An 11,106-nucleotide genomic window follows, 5' to 3' on the forward strand; every position below is an offset into this window, starting at 1 on the left:
AAAAAAAAAAAAAAGAAAACCTGGCTGTGATTCTCAGCACCCACATGGTGATTCACATGACTCTACTACTCAGTTCCAGGGAATTTGACACTTTCTTCTGGGCCTCTATGGGCACCAGAAATGCATATCTGCTGATATTTTTTCAAACAAAGTTGAATAATGCCAGATCAGATACGAATGGCCATTTTAAAATATTTCTGTACTTATTCTTATATCTTAAATATGTATCCATGAGGTAACTTTTATTTTGCCTCAGTTTCCCTCAGGGTATTTTTTATATTTTCTTTTGTTTTCAAAATTATAATATAATGGCATCACTTGCACCTCCCCCTTTCTTCCCTTCAAACCCTCCTATATGACCTTCCTTGCTCTCTTCTAAATTTAATGCCTCTATTTTCATTAATTTTTGTTAAATACACATACACACACACACACACACACACACACATATATATATGTATATATATACATCACATAAGAATATGTATATATTAGTATGTATATCTAATATGTATATATTTTTATGTGATGTATATATAATGTATATGCTTATATGTCCTCACATATTACATATCTTCATATAAACATTTTTGTGCATGCATGCACATTTGGAGCTTCCATGTGCCATTAAAATGCAAAATGCTCTTAAAGACAGTTGTAGAGCTTTTTTTTTTTTTTTTTAGAGCTAGAATGTCTGGTATATCCCACTTTGATATTTATTGTGAAGTATAAATATGACAGGGAAAAAAGAAAGAATGTTTTTTTGTTGCAGAACAATTCAAAGACACGTAGTTATTTTTACAACACACTTACTAAGTTACTTTGCAGAAAGACTGTTTACCCACGCAAAAAAAGAAGTTGATAGATTGAGCCAAGAAGTAAAGGAAAAAACAAGAGTCCTGAGGTTCAGGGGAGAAACCAAGCTGAAGATCTGGGAGTAGTGGAGCCTCGTGGTACAATATTTGCATAAAAAATTCCATAACATTTTGAGTTTTCTTTGAGAAAGAATCCAGATGTCAAAGATAAATGGCAGACTGAGCACGCAAATCCATTTGTAGTTTCAACAACTCTGTAGTGACTTCAAGTAAAGATGCAGATATCTAAATTCATTAGCAAAAGAATGTTCATACTATGTTGGTTAAATTAAAATTTAACCGAATATATTATGGTGTGATCCATTTTAGTAAGTAGATGCAAATGTGCTCATAAAAAGATATCTAGGGACTGGGATATTACTCAATGGCAAAACACAGCTTTGTACGCACTAGGTTCAGGTTTAATCCCCAGCACCACAATAAAATCTAAAATGATAAAGATCAATATGTTAAAAGGAGTCATTTCTGCATGGTAGGATTACAGCTCAGTTTTAGTCTTTACATTCTTCTATAGTCTCTGATTATTTTACATTGGAAATCTTAACATTTTATAGTGAGACATTAAAACAAATAGCGATGTTTTCACTGAAATAAAAAGCATTTCTCTTCCAAATATGAGATCTTTTATTGGACATACTTACCCTTGAGTTTACTGTTATGAAAGACAACATGGATATTTGAGGGTATCTGCGTTTTGGTCTCAGTCTTGCATTAGACAGGTTTGCATGTGACTATGTGAATAACATTTTTAGACTTGCATTCACATAGTTCTTTTGGTAGTAGAGAGCACCCCGCAGCACAGCGTGGAGGTCAGAGAACAACGTCCAGCTTTCAGGTCTCTCCTTCTATCACGTGGGTCCTGCGGCCCAAACTCAGGTAGATAGACCTATCTGCCATCAGGTAAGTCTCTTACCTTGCTAGCCCATTCACGACAAGGTTTAAAGGTAATAAGGAGCTAGGTTGTTTGCACCCTCACAAGTTAACGCATATTGTTTTACTCGGTGGTTATAAACTTATAGTAGGCAAGTATATCGCTGCAAAATTAAAGTTTATAAATGTTTGCTAACACACATTAAAAAACATCCTTAGTTGGCGAGCAGCATAGGTTCCTAATGGTTTGCTCATCTACAATGTGGTAGATGTGCAATGATCTACAATGTGGTAGATGTGCAATGTGGTGTCTACAATTTCCGTGTGTGTGTGTGTGTGTGTGTGTGTGTGTGTGTGTGTGTGTGTGTATTGCAGGATGCGTGTTTAAACAAATATCCCCATTTACCATTGTATAGCTACACGCTTTATGAGCTCCCAGGGATGACAATGAACTGCTGCTTCATTGCATTACAAAGAGTGGGAAGAGATGCATCTGCCTTAAAACGTGCTGTGCGTCCTCAGCTAGCGATCTCAGGGTACCACAGCGTGTATGTGTGCAGAGCGAATGTGGAGCAAGCATGATCTGGCGTAGCATTATCTTTTAATTGGAGTTTCTATTTCTGTCACTGTTGCATTTGCTCACATAATAGCTTAACCCACAGCAACTGGCAGAGGCATCACTGTTGATTTGGACAGTACACAAAAGGACACATGCAAAGTGTTGTGTTTGCAAAGAGACTTGGAGAGGAATTTAAAACTGTGTCTAGATTTTGCTTGGGGAACACATTCCATCTGAAAATAGCTAACCACCTTTTATCCAAATGCCAGGGAGTCCTTGCAAACAAGCAACACCTGAAAAATTGTCCCTCCTCAGCTTTTCTCCCCACTCTTCTCACTTCTAGCTGAAAGCTAGTCTTATTTTTTTTTTTATGAGCTGAAAAGTATATTTTCTTACAACCAGCAAACGAGGAGAACAGAAATACTTTAAGCCCTCATATTTGTTGGGAGCTAATGACCAAAACCACGAGCCCATTAGAACATCAAACGTGAGCAGGAGACTGTGTCCTTACATAACAGAGACATTTTTTCTAATAAATCTTGCCATTTGGCAGCAGTGCACAGATAGAAATGAAACATATTGAGCCTGTCTAGCCTAAGGAACTATATGGATAGCTGCTTTGCAGGAGACTACATGAGCTACTGAAGAAAAGTGGCACTTTGTTCCCCAAAATTAAGTTCTGCCCTTAAGTTTGCTAGCCTTCTATTGCTATAACAAATATCCAAGACAATCACTTAATACATATTTCATTAAATTCTTGGTTAGTCCTTGCAGTACATCTTGGCAAGAGCACATATGCTGAGAGAAAGCCATTCACCTCACAGCCGGGGTCTCAATCTAAGGATAGCACTCCCACCACCTGAAGGTGAGCCCCAAGCTTACTTTTTTTTTTAAACTTATTCACTGTACATCCCACTCACTGCCCCCTCCTGGTTAGCCCCTCCCACAATGCTTTCCCCCTACCCCTTCAACTTTTTCTCTGAACAGGTCCCCCTGGGTATCTCTCCACCCTGGCACTTCAAGTCATTGTGAGGCTAGGTGCTTCCTCTCCCACTGAGGTCAGACAGGCAGACAAGCTAGAAGAACATATCCCATATACAGGCAACAGCTTCTGGGATAACCCCTGCTCCAGTTGTCCAGGACCTACATGAAGACTAAACTGTACATCTGCTACATATATGAGGTAAAGCCTAGGTCCAACCCATGTATGTTCTCTGGTTGATAGTTCAGTCTCTGAGAGCCACAAGGGTTCAGGTTAGTTGGTCTTCCTGTGGAGTCCCTACCTCCTTAGGTGCTGCAATCCTTCCTCCTACTCTTCCATAAGAGTCTCCAAGGTCCATCTACTGTTTGGGTGTCAGCTAGTGGGTTTGGGCCTCTCAGAGGACAGCCATGCCAGACTCCTGTCTACAAGCATAACAGAGCATCATTAATAGTGTCAGGGATTGGTGCTTGCCCATGGGATGGGTTTCAAGTTGGGCTGGCTATTCATTGGCCATTCCCTCCATCACTGCTCTATCCTCAACCCCTATATTTCTTCTAGACTGGATAAATGTTGAGTCAAAAGTTTTGTGGGTGGTTGGTGTCCCTTTTGCTCCACCAGGGTTCCTGCCAAGCCAGAGGAAGCAGCCTCCCCGGACTCCATATGCCCAATGTCACAGCTAAAGATACCACCATTAATTCTTGGGCACCTCCCCTATCCCAGGTCTCCATCTCTTCCTGGAGATGCCCCCTACCTCCTCCTCTCTGTCAGTTGCAGGTTAAGGTGCTACCACCTGCCAGTAATAACAAACCAAGTACAAAGGCTCTAACAATGGTTCTCAACCTTCCTAATGCTTCAGCCCTTTAATACAGTTCCACATGTTGTGGTGACGCCCGACCATAAAAATTATTTTCCATGATACTTTATAAACGTAATTTTGCTACAGTTATGAATTGTAATGTAAATACCTGTGTTTTCCAATGGCAACCCGTGTAAAAGGGTCATTTGACCCCAAAGGGTCGAAAGTTGAGAACCCCTGCTCTAATACATGGGGACCTTAGGGGATATTTCCAGATGCAAGCTATGGCACCTTAGGAAAAGCCAATTGTGTTTGTTCCCAAACTTGCTTATGCTAGTGGCCTAATTCATGAAATTATGCAAGCTTTTTTAAATGTCATGTAAAACTAATGAAATATGCATGTAGAAAGGCTTCTTTTTTAATAAAACTAAGTTGTACATACTTTGGGAAAATCTTAATATAGGTGAATAACTTTTAAAATGCTGCTCTAGATGAAAAAAATGACTAAAAAATGATTCAGAAAAGCGTTAAAAGTAGAAAATTCTGCACATAGGTCATAATCTCATCATTTCTCCTGTTGCCATTACAAGTTGGAAACAAACATAAGAGGCCTTTCATGGAGACAAGACTGAAGACAGTATTGTTTTTAAAGAAAGTCAGAGCTCCTGTCATCCAACTTAGGAGATGGTTATAGAGAACCACTAACCCAAGGCCAGCCTGGGCTACATGGTGAGAACCTGTCTCCAAAGAAAATAAGGAATCCCAACTTCAGCACAGATGCACTCCCTGTGAGCTGCACGAAGCAGTCACAAGCCTGAATTCTGTGAATTAACTCACTGCTCAAGATCTTCTTTGTCCTATTCACAAAGACTCTGATCCAATGGTCAAAAATGTAAACAAATGGATTTTTATATTCCATGAAAATTTTTAATATGTGGGCAAGTTTGAAGACTGCTGAGAGTGTGTAGTGGTGAAACACAGATGACATTCTCTAAGTCTGCAGGAGTCCCAGTTAATATGAGATATAAAAGAAATCACATGATTGTGACAGATGAGAAGTTCAAGAACAGGCCACCTGCAGGCCGGAGTCCCTGGGATGCTAAGATCACCACTCCACCCAAGTCCAACGGCTTTGTAATCAGGGAAACTTATCATAAACCTCTGAATTCAAGCCAAAAATCTCAGAATCCAGGTAGAGGCTACTAGTCTAGATGTTTTGGAGGCCAACGAGCCTAAACTTTTGAAGGCCAAGGCAGGGAGGGAATGAACGTGTCCCCACTAATATAGATAGGGCCAGTTGACCTTGTGTAATTGTTCTCTTTGGGCTGAATGTACCTGCCTGCATTTCGGGTTGGGTTCTGCACAACTAACAAGTCCCGAAGTGATACTGTTGGTCCAGTAAGCATACATTGAGTGACCACATATTGAACTTCTACTCAGAGATATGCTCTGTTATCCACCTTATGGCGCTTCCTTATCCTTTCCTTTGACTTATAAAGTGGTGAGAGGGTTAGGGGTCCTCTTGAACAGACCTGCCCTACACAACCTCACATGAGTGCGAGCCAATCACTTGCTAACAGAGGCCAGACATTTGTTATATACTCACACTACTTCTCCACAATCAACTTCAGGACCCGAAAACAGCACATGAATAGGAAGCCAGGTACCAAAGCCTGCAGAAGCCTGTTGGTCACAGCTTTGATGTAAGTGAACGTTCATGGCACTAAATGTTCAGGGGTCTGGATTGGAAGGGGACTATCACTTCTGAGAGAGAATCGTCGCGGACACCAAGAATGGCTTAAATATGAAATTTCACTTCAAAAATTGGAAATGTTGAACTCTATATGAGTCTTGGAATGACTGGACTGAACTTACTATCAAGCTTCACATGGAGAGGTTTGCACAAGTGTGGGATTCATAAGGAGAACTGTAGCTGGACATGGTGGCATGCATCCATCATCACAGTGCTAGGGAGGCGACGATGGCAGCAATGAAGGAGGAGGAAGAGAAGGAGGAAGAGAAGGAAGAGGAAAGAAGGAAATACATATATAAACACACTGGGCTGTTGGAGGGATATGTTAGTGCAGTAGAGGAATCTGGCTCCCAGCACACAACCTATAGAAAGGAAAACATCTTGTCTTTGCATAACTGGTAGTATGTATCCCAGCCTAAGCATTCTACCTCACTCTTTTGCCTACTGAACGTCCTCACCAACCTTGTTCTATCACTGAAACTCCTGCAAAACTCTGTAAGAAACATGGCCACGAATCCCAAATTAAGTGATCACATCGTCCACAGCTTTCCAAACATAGTTCTACAGACTATATTGTTTGCACCTCACAGCTACTGACCCAGCCACATGCAGTTATCTATCTTATACACATGAGGAAGCCAAGATTCAAAGAAGGTCAGCCACCTTCCCAAGTTCACACCCCTGGGAAGGAGCAGTATTCAGAACAAACATCCAGCCAGATTCCCTTTGTTCTTCACACCGATGAACAGCTGACTAGCCTGGATGGGTCTCATCATTCCTATCTGATTTCTCTCACACACATGGGACCCAACCTCTTCTGGTGACAATGTGTCTTGTTCTACTTCCAAGAGACACATTACTTTTAAAATCACTAAAAATCTGCAAACTGTTATCTCCTAAAATCCATCTGTATTCCCAGTATTCTGGATTTTTATGGCCAAACCAATGGTTCGCTCCATTACCTACAAAGATTATCTACAAAACAAACTATGATTCTAAAAGCTTGAAGGTTTCTAGTTTCCAGGACTAGTGGTAGATAATTAGAATGTATTGCAACAATGTGTCAGATGCATTTTCCAAAAATGACCACAACAGCACCTGCCTCCCACATCCCCCTCCAGCGAGCATGACAGTTAGGCTCTGTGTCCTTGACTTTGGAAGGGTTTGGCGACTCTAGTGACTGACCCACTCTATGTTTTAGAAAACACAGGCCACACTGGTTCTATTGCATGCTCCCTCTGAAATCTAGGCATCAAACTTGTCAAAGGAGGGAAACCTCATGGTCAGGATATACACATGTGCCCTCCCATCGACCAGCATCACTGGTACTAGAGATACCTCCAGATAGCTCCAGCTGCAAGCCTTGCTTCAGACTTTGTAGTTTACAATGTAGATATACTGAGACAAACATAAGCCAGCTCCACCGTCACGGCCAACCACAGAACCCACATGTATAATAAAATCTCTACAATATAACATTTCCCTGGTGGCAGTTTGTTTGGCAGCAATAGATTACTGCTACAATCAGATGATTTCGTATATCACCCATTATGACTTTAATATGAGGCTTCCAGGATAATTGGACTGTTAAATCTGAGACTGTTATATGTAATTTGAGGATGTTAGAAATCCACACTTATAATTTACAGTCATTGTAGCAAAATAAAAATGGTAGGTATATTTGAAATAAAATGGAATACTCTAAATGTAAGCAGTGTATAATTTCTAACCCCACATTGGAAATTAGGCATATAAGAATCATGAATATTAAGACAAAATTTCAAATTTAGTATATTATAAAACAGGACAAATGTCTGGGTGCTTCAGTATAACGTGACCTACTTAAGGATATTAAGGCAGAATTATGGATGAAGCTTTTTCACAGACAAAAATATTTAATTACAATTGTGTTTAAACAAAATGAAGACAGAGAGGTAAACTAATTAGGAATGGGTTTCATTTTCATAGTACTTGCTTGTGCATGCAATGTTATTCTGTTTATTTGTTTTTGTTTCTCATTAATATGAGAAGTAAAAACAATGAAATTGGAAAGGGAGTTGGGGAAAATGGCTTCTAAAAATATGGGTTCTCATCTTGTGGGTAAAGTTTAGCACCTTCAACCATGTACTAAGCTCCTAGTACCTCTAGTTTAGAAAACCACACATCTGAAGGTAGCTTATAAATAAAGAAACAAGCTGGCCAGCACATCACCATTTCGTTACAGGGCACCAGCTTTGTGAGTTTGTAAAGTAATTCCTTTATCTCCTGGGAACGCATCAGGGAAACTGCCAGAGAAGTTTTTCGGGGGACAGGGGTGCTACGCTTCTGTGGTTACTATATAACTATAGGATGTTTCTACCCCCCTCTTTAGCCTGTTCTCATTCTGGAAGAATGACATAAAGACTTATTAAGTTTATTACCAAGCTTTAAGCACTAAGATTGGGCCAGTTCTAAGCTAGTCTAACCCTCTAAGCTATCGATATCCCAGCCACAGGCCCCGTGTTACTTGCAGTGTGACTCTCATCCTGGTTTGTTCTGTTCCATGTGTGTCCTCAAGACAAATCCTTTGGCGACTGGTTCATCATGGCTACTCCTAGGTCCTCTGCCTCAGGACCACCTCTTCGAACCCTTCCTTGTGGTTCTTGTCTTACTTGTATGAGGGACCGCTGAGTGGGATTGGAAGTTCAGCCTTCTTGTCTCCTCTGCACAGCCATAGGCTGCATCAGCTCTTTACTGACCAATCAGAAGGTGATGGAGAAGAATGCTTACAAAACTCTGAAACTGGAAAGGCTAGAGAGATGGTTCAGTGGTTAAGAGCACTGGCTGCTCTTCCAGAGGACTTGAGTTCTTTTTTTTTTTTTTTTCCTGCTATCAAGGAGACACTTGAAGACTAGTATTTTTTTTTTATTAGATATTTTCTTTATTTACATTTCAAATGTTATCCCCTTTCCTGGTTTCCCCTCCAAAAACCTCCTATCCCCTCCGCCCTCCCCCTACTCACCAACCCACCCACTCCTACTTCCTGGCCCTGACATTCCCCTATACTGGGGCATAGAACCTTCACGGAGCCAAGGGCCTCTCCTCCCATTGATGACTAACTAGGCCATCCTCTGCTACATATGCAACTAGAGCCATAAGTCCCACCGTGTGTTTCCTTTGGTTGGTGGTTTAGTCTCAGGGAGTTCTGGGGACACTGGTTAGTTCGTTGTTCCTCCTATGGGGCTGCAAACTCTTTCAGCTCCTTGGGTCCTTTCTCTAGCTCCTCCATTGGGGACCCTATGCTCAGTCCAATGGTTGGCTGTGAGCATCCACCTCTGTATTTGTCAGGCACTGGTAGAGCCTCTCAGAAGACAGTTATATCAGGCTGCTGTCAGCAAGCTCTTGTTGGCATCCATAATAGAGTCTGGGTTTGGTGGTTGTTTATGGGATGGATTCCCAGGTGGGACAGTCTCTGGATGGTCATTCCTTCTGTCTCTGCTCCACATTTTGTCTCTGTAACTTCTTTCATGGGTATTTTGTTCCCCCTTCTAAAAAGGATCGAAGTATCCACACTTTAGTCTTCCTCCTTCTTGAGTTTCATGTGTTTTGCGATTAGTATCTTGGGTATTCTGAGCTTCTGGGCTAATATCCACTTATCAGTGAGTGCATATCAAGTGACTTCTTTTGTGATTGGGTTATCTCACTCAGGATGATGTCCTCCAGATCCATCCATTTGCCTAAGAATTTCATGAATTCATTGTTTTTAATAGCTGAGTAGTACTCCACTGTGTAAATGTACCACATTTTCTGTATCCATTCCTCTGTTGAGGGACATCTGGGTTCTTTCCAGCTTCTGGCTATTATAAATAGGACTGCTATGAACATAATTGGAGCATCTTCTGGGTATATGCCCAGGAGTGGATGACCTGAGTTCTATTCCGAGCAACCACATGATGGCTCACAACCATCTGAAACGGGACTCAATGCCTCTTCTTGTGTGTCAGCTCATATTACAAAAAAAAAAAAAAAAAAAAAAAAAAAAAAAAATTAAAAATGAAAGAGTGAGAAAAAGTACTAAGACAGATGATGCTTTACAAGAAAAATGGCAATACCAAAGCCTGGCCTGTACTCCATGCTCTGCCAATATAGAAATCAGCATTTGAGTAATACAAAGGCTACCCCACCATGCACAAAACGATTATCTCTTAACAGAGACACTTTTTGTACTCTTTCCTTGAGTTTGAAATATTCCACTAATACTAAAGGGAAAAAAATCTTTCAGCAATTGAATTCTAAATTTGGTTTTGTTTTTTTTTTTAAATAAAAGTTTTGTCCTCAGATTTACAGACAAAATAAATTCAATAATATAAAATAAATTCAAAATAAAATCTGGAAACTCAATTGCTCACAGCCTTTCTGTTACTATTACACACCTGCTGCTCTCAATCTCCAGGGCAAAAGAAACTCTCCCTTGTGGTAACGATTTCAGGAAGGAAGCTCTGCTTGTTTCTGAAGCTCACCCCACTGCACGCACACACTTTTTTCAGATTCATTGGATATCACAAAGTCAAATCTCAAGTGTATGTGTGACTCCTTTTTCTTCATCAAAATTAATAAATAAGTTGAAATATTATCTTTAAAAATACAGATGCAGGATAGGTGCTTCAAAAAAAAAAAAAAAGATAAAACATCCAATCACATCATCAGTTAATCTGACTGCTAGGGACACTGTATCAGAGGTTTGAGATTGCAGGACCATCCTGGGCTAGAGAGTGGAAAAAGAAAAGAAAAAAGATCAATCAAAAAAAAATATCAAAACCAAAATATGAACAGAGGAGAAGCCCAGCTACCACAGCCCAAGGTCACGGGACTTTTCTTCCAACAAGACATCAGCGAGGCAGGGGCTCCATCCCATGAGATAAAGCAGTGGTGTTCTTAACCTTCCTAGTGCTGTGGCCCTTTAATACATTTCCTCATGTTGGATTTTTTACTACTGTTATGAATCTTAATGGAAATACCTGATATGCAAGGATATCTGATAGGCACCTCCTGTGAAAAAAGTTGTTCAACTCTGAAACGGGTTGTCATCCACAGGTTACGAACACTGGCACCACATATGAACTCTTAACACTAGGACAAGAATATCGAGCTTTAAAACGACAGTGACTCCCCAACTGACTATGGCTGCTGAACTCTGGTCATTAAGAAAAAGAGGAGTTTTAGCTGAGGATGATTTAAAATAGAGCAAATGCATACTGTTGTACTTGCTATACATAGCGCTGTCTTTCTGAT

Source organism: Mus pahari, chromosome 3 (genome assembly GCF_900095145.1).
Source record: "Mus pahari chromosome 3, PAHARI_EIJ_v1.1, whole genome shotgun sequence".
In the NCBI taxonomy this organism is placed as follows: domain Eukaryota; kingdom Metazoa; phylum Chordata; class Mammalia; order Rodentia; family Muridae; genus Mus; species Mus pahari.